Here is a 12,500-nt window from a genome sequence, read left to right on the forward strand (position 1 = left end):
GCCATCTATCCTTAATCTATATTTGTTTTATGAAAAAGGATATGAAGAGAGGTGTTGCTTGCCATTAGTGTTGCCATTAGTGTTGCTAGTTTATTTTTAATCAAGAGTTTGGCTACCATGATAGTTGCTCGCTGTGTTTGGATTTTTATTTCCACATTGGTTTTTCCTGCTCTTGCAAGATACGGCTCCTGCAATCTCACTATTGGAGGAGTGTTAGCTAGCTGTAGCATCTCGGAGATCATGGGTGGGAATCCTACTGGGGGCCTGAAAATTTTTTTTCAGGCTTTTTTAATTGGCACTTGCTCAACATATAACTTACACCATCATTCCTTAATTTTGATCATAGTCATCAAACTGATTTTAGTATCAGATTTTCTAGTTTTATCCTTTTTCTTACACATTCACTTAGTCACTTCCTAAAAAAATTTGAAGTTGTTTCTGTGTCAGGAAGATCTTTAGTTATTAAAGACACAATTCCTCTACACTATACTAGAAAGCAACACCTCCGTCACTAGGGAATCTTAAGCCCGTGGTATGTTATCAGGCATTTTTATTTGGTAGCATTGTAACTGAAGCTAAATCTGAGTGACCCCAGCTTGAACACAGACCATCCTCTGACACCAGCCATGAAATCTCAGACAGCGACCCAGTTATGGTTCCTGTAACATCCTAACAGTCACAATACAGAGAGCTGCTGAACTGTATTCAGCCTGTATTCAACAAAGTTGACAACTGCAATTATTGTGTGCAATGACCTGTTAGATTGTATGGAGCATGACCTGGGATTGGTTGATGATCACGACTATGTGGGCCTCGGGAAGCGCGAAAGTGACACAAGCACCAAGTGGAGTGCACTAGACTCTCCACCCAGCTTGGGGTCACGTGGGTGGCATCATTTGGCATCCTTACTGTATATTTCTTTTATGAAACAGGATATGAAGAGAGGTGTTGCTTTCCTACTCACTGCTAATTAACCTCTACCTGCACTGGTGCTGTGCTCTGACATCAAACATGGTCCCTTCCAGCGGTACCCAGAGGCGTTTTCGCATGCTTTCAGCACAATATCGTGAGCTGCGCCCTTTTGCAATTCAGTCCTAATACTACAAGTAAAGGAAGATTAGCACTGCCAATTATTACATAGGCCTATATTATTATTAACTACAATCGGTGTGAGTCTATTCGTCTATTGATGTACACACAGTTCACGTGTTATCGGGGCGAACTTTCAGGAACGTAAAACTCTTGCGTGCCACCAGTGTGCTTCATGTCATCCAGGCGAACTTTTTCAGGGTATGGTGTTTTTAGTTCTCAGGCCATGTCCTTAGGGACTCGTCACGCATTCATTCCAAGAATGCGCCAACCTCTTACAATTTTTCACAAATGCTTGATATCAATAAATTATTAACAAAAAGGAAAGAAAACGACCTGTTGCTGTTTTAATCTGTAACGATCAGCATATTACATGTTTTACAGGGAGGTTTCAATGAGCGACGCAATTAAGACCAGGCTGATTATCAAAGTTTATGCCCACTGTATCTTACATGAGGCCGCCCTTCAAATATCACAGCAAGCTGGCAAAAAGCATCGCTTCCATTGATTTAAAAACCAAACCCTGTTAATGCACAAAAACAGAAACAACACACACATGCACTCTACCTTTTGTTTTGAAAATCTGTAATTATCAGGGCCCGGTTGTTCCAAAGCCGATTAACGCTTAAATCCCAGATTAAAAATTAACCTTGGAGTTATATTTCTCTTCTCTCAAATGTTGTTCAACACTGATATTCAGCAAAACTTTGCATTAGCAGAAGTCAACCCTGAAAGAGAAAAATAAGCAAAAGAAACTATCAACTAAAAGTTGAAAACATGAAACAAAAGTGTACGCTCATCCTGGATTAAGTTAATCGGCTTTCGAACAACCGGGCCCAGTATATTATGCGATTATGTGTTTTACAGGGAGGGAGGTTTCAATGAGCGACGCAATTAAGACCAGGCTGATTATCAAAGTTTATGCCCACTGTATCTTACATGAGGCCGCCCTTCAAATATCACAGCAAGCTGGCAAAAAGCATCGCTTCCATTGATTTAAAAACCAAACCCTCTGAATGCACAAAAACAAAAACAACACACACATGCACTGTACCTTTTGTTGTTAAAATCTGTAATGATCAGTATATTATGTGATTATGTGTTGTACAGAGAGGGAGGTTTCATTGAGCGCTGCAGTTAAGACCAGGCTATTTATCAAAGCACCGCTTCCATTTATTTTAAGACCATTAGAAAGCACATGTACATGTATTTGTTTACATCTCTTATTACAGTTTCATTTAAATTCATCTACACTGTACTTGCAGTTAAGTTAATATGTTTGTACAGTGTTACAGGTATGGGTTCATTGGGTAATGTACACAATTTCATTACTGCTCCATGCATGCCATCCAGCTTACCTTCTCAGACTTCAGAAAGTTTTAATGCAAGGCATTCTTCAAGCCGGAAAAAAGAAGTTACGTTAAGGATGTCATTTGTAATACTAGGACATATAAAGACAAATTTTGACTTTGTTTACTTACTGATACCAAGAATTTCTGAAGGTTTTAAATTTTGCGAAAAAAAAAAAACACATATTGGCTTCACCTCTCCCCCTTGCCCAGAAATAAAATTAAACTAAATCCCTACCTTTGGACAACCTTTCCAGTGGCCACACTTTCCCTGATATGAGTCGTGAGCTGCGCCCTTTTGCAATTCAGTCGTAATACTGCAATTAAAGGGTGATTAGCACTGCCAATTATTACATAACCCTATATTATTATAAAACTACAATCAATGCGAGTCTCTTCGTCTATTGATGTACACATAGTTCACGTGTCATCCAGGCGAACTTTCAGGAACGTAAAACTCTTGCCTGCCACCAGTGTGCTTGGGTTTGATTTAAATAAACTCCACAAGTCAAGTTTTCTTGATTAAGAGTTTGGCTAACATGATAGTTTCTCCCTGTGTTAGGATTTTTATTTCCACATTGGTTTTTCCTGCTCTTGCAAGATACGGCTCCTGCAATCTCACTATTGGAGGAGTGTTAGCTAGCTGTAGCATCTCGGAGATTATGGGTGGGAATCGAACTGGGGGCCTGAAATTTTTTTTTCAGGCTTCTTTAATTGCCAATTGCTCAACATGTAACTTACACCATCATTCCTTAATTTTGATCATAGTCATCAAACTGATTTTAGTATCAGATTTTCTAGTTTTATCCTTTTTCTTACACATTCACTTAGTCATGTCCTGAAAAAAAAAAGTTCTTTCTGTGTCAGGAAGATCTTTAGTTATTAAAGACACAATTCCTCTACACTATAGTAGAAAGCAACACCTCCATCACTAGGGAATCTTAAGCCCTTGGTATGTTATCAGGCGTTTTAATTTGGTGGCATTGTAACTGAAGCTAAATCTGAGTGACCCCAGCTTGAACACAGACCGTCCTCTGACACCAGCCATGAAATCTCAGACAGCGACCCAGTTATGGTTCCTGTAACATCCTAACAGTCACAATACAGAGAGCTGCTGAACTGTATTCAGCCTGTATTCAACAAAGTTGACTACTGCAATTGTGTGCAATGACCTGTTAGATTGTATGGAGCATGACCTGGGATTGGTTGATGATCACGGCTATGTGGGCCTCGGGAAGCGCGAAAGTGACACAAGCACCAAGTGGAGTGCACTAGACTCTCCACCCAGCTTGGGGTCACGTGGGTGGCATCATTTGGCCATCTATTCTTAATCTATATTTGTTTTATGAAACAGGATATGAAGAGAGGTGTTGCTTTCCTACTCACAGCTAATTAACATCTACCTGTGGTGCTGTGCTTCGACATCAAACATGGTCCTGTCCAGCGGTACCCAGAGGCGTTTTCACATTCTTTCAGCACAATATCGTGAGCTGCGCCCTTTTGCAATTCAGTCCTAATACTGCAAGTAAAGGATGATTAGCACTGCCAATTATTACATAAGTCTATATTATTATTAACTACAATCGATGTGAGTCTATTTGTCTGTTGATGTACACCCAGTTCACGTGTCATCCGGGCGAACTTTTTCAGGGTATGGTGTTTTTAGTTCTCAGGTCATGTCCTTAGGGACTCGTCACGCATTCATTCCAAGAATGCGCCATCCTGTTACAATTTTTCACAAATGCTTGATATCAATAAATTATTAACAAAAAGGAAAAAAAACGACCTGTTGCCGTTTTAATCTGTAATGATCAGCATACGACATGTTTTACAGGGAGGTTTCAATGAGCAACGCAATTAAGACCTGGCTGATTATCAAAGTTTATGCCCACTGTATCTTACATGAGGCCGCCCTTCAAATATCACACCAAGCTGGCAAAAAGCATCGCTTCCATTGATTTAAAAACCAAACCCTGTTAATGCACAAAAACAGAAACAACACACACATGCACTCTACCTTTTGTTTTGAAAATCTGTAATTATCAGGGCCCGGTTGTTCAAAAGCCGATTAACGTTAATCCCAGATTAAAAATTAACCTTGGAGTTATATTTCTCTTCTCTCAAATGTTGTTCAACACTGATATTCAGCAAAACTTTGCATTAGCAGAAGTCAACCCTGAAAGAGAAAAATAAGCAAAAGAAACTATCAAGTAAAAGTTGAAAACATGAAACAAAAGTGTACGCTCATCCTGGATTAAGTTAATCGGCTTTCGAACAACCGGGCCCAGTATATTATGCGATTATGTGTTTTACAGGGAGGGAGGTTTCAATGAGCGACGCAATTAAGACCAGGCTGATTATCAAAGTTTATGCCCACTGTATCTTACATGAGGCCGCCCTTCAAATATCACAGCAAGCTGGCAAAAAGCATCGCTTCCATTGATTTAAAAACCAAACCCTCTGAATGCACAAAAACAAAAACAACACACACATGCACTGTACCTTTTGTTAAAATCTGTAATGATCAGTATATTATGTGATTATGTGTTGTACAGAGAGGGAGGTTTCATTGAGCGCTGCAATTAAGACCAGGCTATTTATCAAAGCACCGCTTCCATTTATTTTAAGACCATTAGAAAGCACATGTACATGTATTTGTTTACATCTCTTATTACAGTTTCATTTAAATTCATCTACACTGTACTTGCAGTTAAGTTAATATGTTTGTACAGTGTTACAGGTATGGGTTCATTGGGTAATGTACACAATTTCATTATTGCTCCATGCATGCCATCCAGCTTACCTTCTCAGACTTCAGAAAGTTTTAATGCAAGGCATTCTTCAAGCCGGAAAAAAGAAGTTACGTTAAGCATGTCATTTGTAATACTAGGACATATAAAGACAAATTTTGACTTTGTTTACTTACTGATACCAAGAATTTCTGAAGGTTTTAAATTTTGCAAAAAAAAAAACACATATTGGCTTCACCTCTCCCCCCTGCCCAGAAATAAAATTAAACTAAATCCCTACCTTTGGACAACCTTTCCAGTGGCCACACTTTCCCTGATATGAGTCATGAGCTGCGCCCTTTTGCAATTCAGTCGTAATACTGCAATTAAAGGGTGATTAGCACTGCCAATTATTACATAACCCTATATTATTATAAAACTACAATCAATGCGAGTCTCTTCGTCTATTTATGTACACATAGTTCACGTTTCATCCGGGCGAACTTTCAGGAACGTAAAACTCTTGCCTGCCACCAGTGTGCTTGGGTTTGATTTACATAAACTCCACAAGCCAAGTTTTCTTGATTAAGAGTTTGGCTAACATGATAGTTTCTCCCTGTGTTAGGATTTTTATTTCCACATTGGTTTTTCCTGCTCTTGCAAGATACGGCTCCTGCAATCTCACTATTGGAGGAGTGTTAGCTAGCTGTAGCATCTCGGAGATTATGGGTGGGAATCGAACTGGGGGCCTGAAATTTTTTTTTCAGGCTTCTTTAATTGCCAATTGCTCAACATGTAACTTACACCATCATTCCTTAATTTTGATCATAGTCATCAAACTGATTTTAGTATCAGATTTTCTAGTTTTATCCTTTTTCGTACACATTCACTTAGTCATGTCCTGAAAAAAAAAAAAGTTCTTTCTGTGTCAGGAAGATCTTTAGTTATTAAAGACACAATTCCTCGACACTATACTAGAAAGCAACACCTCCGTCACTAGGGAATCTTAAGCCCTTGGTATGTTATCAGGCGTTTTGATTTGGTGGCATTGTAACTGAAGCTAAATCTGAGTCACCCCAGCTTGAACACAGACCGTCCTCTGACACCAGCCATGAAATCTCAGACAGCGACCCAGTTATGGTTCCTGTAACATCCTAACAGTCACAATACAGAGAGCTGCTGAACTGTATTCAGCCTGTATTCAACAAAGTTGACTACTGCAATTGTGTGCAATGACCTGTTAGATTGTATGGAGCATGACCTGGGATTGGTTGATGATCACGGCTATGTGGGCCTCGGGAAGCGCGAAAGTGACACAAGCATCAAGTGGAGTGCACTAGACTCTCCACCCAGCTTGGGGTCACGTGGGTGGCATCATTTGGCCATCTATCCTTAATCTATATTTGTTTTATGAAACAGGATATGAAGAGAGGTGTTGCTTTCCTACTCACAGCTAATTAACATCTACCTGTGGTGCTGTGCTTCGACATCAAACATGGTCCTGTCCAGCGGTACCCAGAGGCGTTTTCACATTCTTTCAGCACAATATCGTGAGCTGCGCCCTTTTGCAATTCAGTCCTAATACTGCAAGTAAAGGATGATTAGCACTGCCAATTATTACATAAGTCTATATTATTATTAACTACAATCGATGCGAGTCTATTTGTCTGTTGATGTACACCCAGTTCACGTGTCATCCGGGCAAACTTTTTCAGGGTATGGTGTTTTTAGTTCTCAGGCCATGTCCTTAGGGACTCGTCACGCATTCATTCCAAGAATGCGCCATCCTGTTACAATTTTTCACAAATGCTTGATATCAATAAATTATTAACAAAAAGGAAAAAAAACGACCTGTTGCTGTTTTAATCTGTAACGATCAGCATATTACATGTTTTACAGGGAGGTTTCAATGAGCGACGCAATTAAGACCAGGCTGATTATCAAAGTTTATGCCCACTGTATCTTACATGAGGCCGCCCTTCAAATATCACAGCAAGCTGGCAAAAAGCATCGCTTCCATTGATTTAAAAACCAAACCCTGTTAATGCTCAAAAACAGAAACAACACACACATGCACTCTACCTTTTGTTTTGAAAATCTGTAATGATCAGGGCCCGGTTGTTCAAAAGCCGATTAACGCTAATCCCAGATTAAAAATTAACCTTGGAGTTATATTTCTCTTCTCTCAAATGTTGTTCAACACTGATATTCAGCAAAACTTTGCATTAGCAGAAGTCAACCCTGAAAGAGAAAAATAAGCAAAAGAAACTATCAAGTAAAAGTTGAAAACATGAAACAAAAGTGTACGCTCATCCTGGATTAAGTTAATCGGCTTTCGAACAACCGGGCCCAGTATATTATGCGATTATGTGTTTTACAGGGAGGGAGGTTTCAATGAGCGACGCAATTAAGACCAGGCTGATTATCAAAGTTTATGCCCACTGTATCTTACATGAGGCCGCCCTTCAAATATCACAGCAAGCTGGCAAAAAGCATCGCTTCCATTGATTTAAAAACCAAACCCTCTGAATGCACAAAAACAAAAACAACACACACATGCACTGTACCTTTTGTTGTTAAAATCTGTAATGATCAGTATATTATGTGATTATGTGTTGTACAGGGAGGGAGGTTTCATTGAGCGCTGCAGTTAAGACCAGTCTATTTATCAAAGCACCGCTTCCATTTATTTTAAGACCATTAGAAAGCACGTGTACATGTATTTGTTTACATCTCTTATTACAGTTTCATTTAAATTCATCTACACTGTACTTGCAGTTAAGTTAATATGTTTGTACAGTGTTACAGGTATGGGTTCATTGGGTAATGTACACAATTTCATTATAATTTGCTCTATGCCATCCAGCTTACCTTCTCAGACTTAAGAAAGTTTTAATGCAAGGCATTCTTCAAGCTGGAAAAAAGAAGTTACTTTAAGCATGTCATTTGTAATACTAGGACATATACAGACAAATTTTGACTTTGTTTACTTACTGATACCAAGACTTTCTGAAGGTTTTAAATTTTGCGGAAAAAAAAAACACATATTGGCTTCACCTCTCCCCCCTGCCCAGAAATAAAATTAAACTAAATCCCTACCTTTGGACAACCTTTCCAGTGGCCACACTTTCCCTGATATGAGTCGTGAGCTGCGCCCTTTTGCAATTCAGTCGTAATACTGCAATTAAAGGGTGATTAGCACTGCCAATTATTACATAACCCTATATTATTATAAAACTACAATCAATGTGAGTCTCTTCGTCTATTGATGTACACACAGTTCATGTGTCATCCGGGCGAACTTTCAGGAACGTAAAACTCTTGCCTGCCACCAGTGTGCTTGGGTTTGATTTACATAAACTCAACAAGTCAAGTTTTTTTGATTAAGAGTTTCGCTAACATGATAGTTTCTCCCTGTGTTAGGATTTGTATTTCCACATTGGTTTTTCCTGCTCTTGCAAGATACGGCTCCTGCAATCTCACTATTGGAGGAGTGTTAGCTAGCTGTAGCATCTCGGAGATTATATGGGTGGGAATCGAACTGGGGGCCTGAAATTTTTTTTTCAGGCTTCTTTAATTGCCAATTGCTCAACATGTAACTTACACCATCATTCCTTAATTTTGATCATAGTCATCAAACTGATTTTAGTATCAGATTTTCTAGTTTTATCCTTTTTCGTACACATTCACTTAGTCATGTCCTGAAAAAAAAAAAAGTTCTTTCTGTGTCAGGAAGATCTTTAGTTATTAAAGACACAATTCCTCGACACTATACTAGAAAGCAACACCTCCGTCACTAGGGAATCTTAAGCCCTTGGTATGTTATCAGGCGTTTTAATTTGGTGGCATTGTAACTGAAGCTAAATCTGAGTGACCCCAGCTTGAACACAGACCGTCCTCTGACACCAGCCATGAAATCTCAGACAGCGACCCAGTTATGGTTCCTGTAACATCCTAACAGTCACAATACAGAGAGCTGCTGAACTGTATTCAGCCTATATTCAACAAAGTTGACTACTGCAATTGTGTGCAATGACCTGTTAGATTGTATGGAGCATGACCTGGGATTGGTTGATGATCACGGCTATGTGGGCCTCGGGAAGCGCGAAAGTGACACAAGCACCAAGTGGAGTGCACTAGACTCTCCACCCAGCTTGGGGTCACGTGGGTGGCATCATTTGGCCATCTATCCTTAATCTATATTTGTTTTATGAAACAGGATATGAAGAGAGGTGTTGCTTTCCTACTCACAGCTAATTAACATCTACCTGTGGTGCTGTGCTTCGACATCAAACATGGTCCTGTCCAGCGGTACCCAGAGGCGTTTTCACATGCTTTCAGCACAATATCGTGAGCTGCGCCCTTTTGCAATTCAGTCCTAATACTGCAAGTAAAGGATGATTAGCACTGCCAATTATTACATAAGTCTATATTATTATTAACTACAATCGATGTGAGTCTATTTGTCTGTTGATGTACACCCAGTTCACGTGTCATCCGGGCAAACTTTTTCAGGGTATGGTGTTTTTAGTTCTCAGGCCATGTCCTTAGGGACTCGTCACGCATTCATTCCAAGAATGCGCCATCCTGTTACAATTTTTCACAAATGCTTGATATCAATAAATTATTAACAAAAAGGAAAAAAAACGACCTGTTGCTGTTTTAATCTGTAACGATCAGCATATTACATGTTTTACAGGGAGGTTTCAATGAGCGACGCAATTAAGACCAGGCTGATTATCAAAGTTTATGCCCACTGTATCTTACATGAGGCCGCCCTTCAAATATCACAGCAAGCTGGCAAAAAGCATCGCTTCCATTGATTTTAAAACCAAACCCTGTTAATGCTCAAAAACAGAAACAACACACACATGCACTCTACCTTTTGTTTTGAAAATCTGTAATGATCAGGGCCCGGTTGTTCAAAAGCCGATTAACGCTAATCCCAGATTAAAAATTAACCTTGGAGTTATATTTCTCTTCTCTCAAATGTTGTTCAACACTGATATTCAGCAAAACTTTGCATTAGCAGAAGTCAACCCTGAAAGAGAAAAATAAGCAAAAGAAACTATCAAGTAAAAGTTGAAAACATGAAACAAAAGTGTACGCTCATCCTGGATTAAGTTAATCGGCTTTCGAACAACCGGGCCCAGTATATTATGTGATTATGTGTTTTACAGGGAGGGAGGTTTCAATGAGTGACGCAATTAAGACCAGGCTGATTATCAAAGTTTATGCCCACTGTATCTTACATGAGGCCGCCCTTCAAATATCACAGCAAGCTGGCAAAAAGCATCGCTTCCATTGATTTAAAAACCAAACCCTCTGAATGCACAAAAACAAAAACAACACACACATGCACTGTACCTTTTGTTGTTAAAATCTGTAATGATCAGTATATTATGTGATTATGTGTTGTACAGGGAGGGAGGTTTCATTGAGCGCTGCAGTTAAGACCAGGCTATTTATCAAAGCACCGCTTCCATTTATTTTAAGACCATTAGAAAGCACATGTACCAGTACTTGTTTACGTCTCTTATTACAGTTTCATTTAAATTCATATACACTGTACTTGCAGTATTGTGTTTATGTGGAGTTTCAAGGAATAAGCCATGCTTACATAAGTAAATTTCCAAATTTCATGGAGACAGATTAATGTTTCCTTACCAAAATGATACACACTTTAGACATGTAGGTGAACATATATACTACTGATTTAAAATAATGATGTTTGAACATGGCCCATGAAATTTGGAGTTAGATAAATGCTCTTCTATTAGGTAATGATAATGCTTGGCTGTTAGGTAATGTACTTTATATGAATAAATTAATATATAACAAAATGTTAATAAGGGGATGAAAATAATTTTTTGAATTAAATAATGTTATTATTGTTTTCAATTTATTACAATTCATTAAAATTTATTGTTTAAACTTGAAATTTGCATTATGATTGTATTGATATTATAATCATCTAAAAGAGTACTTTTCAATTGAGTGTTGAGAGTAATCAGGCAATTACTCTGGTATTGGTTTTGATTTTAATTACCACACTGAAAATGACTACAATGATCTAACTACCGGTACATGTATCTTTACATGGGAACTGATTTCCAGGATAAAGTTGTAAAATTGTAGTTAGTTTGTAGTTATTCTAGATAATGAACTCTTTATGGAGAAATTTTAATACAATATCAATCTGCACATGAAAATTAATACATGCATGTGTTAATCCGTGTAAAATTTCTGCAGGCAGTGCAGATAGTTCACAGATATTTCTAGAGAACTCTTACATATCTGCAAAATGTCTGTAAATTATTATTATTATTTTATAGATAGGGGAAAACCTACTGCAGATAACTGCAGTGCTGTCACAGATATGTTACAGCACTGCAGTTATCTGCAGTAGGTTCGCAGACATTTAACATATATGTCAGTTTGGTAAGGTTGTTTACTCTAATCAAGAACATTGGATGTCATTCCAGTTTTGACTCACTTTTGTTTTCACCCTCTCTCAACAGATATGGATAATTTTAACACTTAGTTGGAAAATCATTGCCCCCAAGTAACTTACAGGTGGTGGGTTAAATTATCTCATTCAGCTCCGGAATTGTAACTGCCTTGCTTCATTGATCCACTGGTAAGGACTTAAAGATTGTTTTTCTTTTCCTTCATGAATAGAAGGAACTTCATATGCTTTTGAAAACAGTACAGAGCATTTTTTTCATGTCTATAAAATTTTCCACTATTTGAATCATATTAAAGAGTTGTCTAGAGAATGGTAGATTGAACCAGTAAGGAATTATAAACTGTTACGGTAGCATTGTCATAATTAAAATAATATATACATTTTTAGTAACTTCTAACTTTTACACTATTTGCAAATCTAACTGGGGTTGATACTTTAAATCTTGAAGTCATATTGCACATTACTAACTTAACTACCCGTAGTGGTTAGTCATTGATAATAATTATCAGCAACTGATAAAATGATCTCTTATTTCACCCTTCTTACATGAAGGTTGCATAGACTAGCTGTAAAATCAAAGATCATTCCTTAATTTCAGCCATTAACATGATACAGATTATCTTAGTTTTTTAACCTCTCCAGCTTTTTCTTACACATTCAATGACTCAGTTACATTCGTTTTGATCCTGGAAGGAGATATTTAACATCAGTCTTTTTATGTGCACTGCAATGCAAAGCAACACCTCCATCACATGGGTCCAAGCTCGGGCTTATGGTATGCTATCAGGCAATTTAATTGTGCTATGGTCATTGTAAATGAAACTAGATCAAGGTAACCCCAGCTTGAACACAGACGGTCCTCTG

General features: G+C 38.2%; 2 long non-coding RNA genes across 3 annotated transcripts in view; one reads left to right on the forward strand and one right to left on the reverse strand.

Annotated features, from left to right (window-relative positions):
* LOC138000532 (uncharacterized) overlaps positions 1 to 12,500 on the forward strand; it is a 31,395-nt gene that overhangs the window by 9,013 nt on the left and 9,882 nt on the right. For both annotated transcript variants that reach the window (XR_011123151.1, XR_011123152.1), the window contains exon 3: positions 11,689 to 11,807. This is a non-coding gene — a long non-coding RNA (uncharacterized lncRNA). The remainder of the gene's footprint in view (positions 1 to 11,688; positions 11,808 to 12,500) is intronic.
* On the reverse strand, positions 6,638 to 10,186 carry LOC138000533 (uncharacterized). The gene is made up of 6 exons (XR_011123153.1): positions 10,050 to 10,186; positions 9,436 to 9,551; positions 8,267 to 8,345; positions 8,039 to 8,081; positions 7,250 to 7,408; positions 6,638 to 6,751 (listed from the first exon to the last, which is right to left on the reverse strand). It is a non-coding gene; the product is annotated as an uncharacterized lncRNA (long non-coding RNA).

This window comes from Montipora foliosa, chromosome 4 (genome assembly GCF_036669935.1).
Source record: "Montipora foliosa isolate CH-2021 chromosome 4, ASM3666993v2, whole genome shotgun sequence".
NCBI lineage: Eukaryota > Metazoa > Cnidaria > Anthozoa > Scleractinia > Acroporidae > Montipora > Montipora foliosa.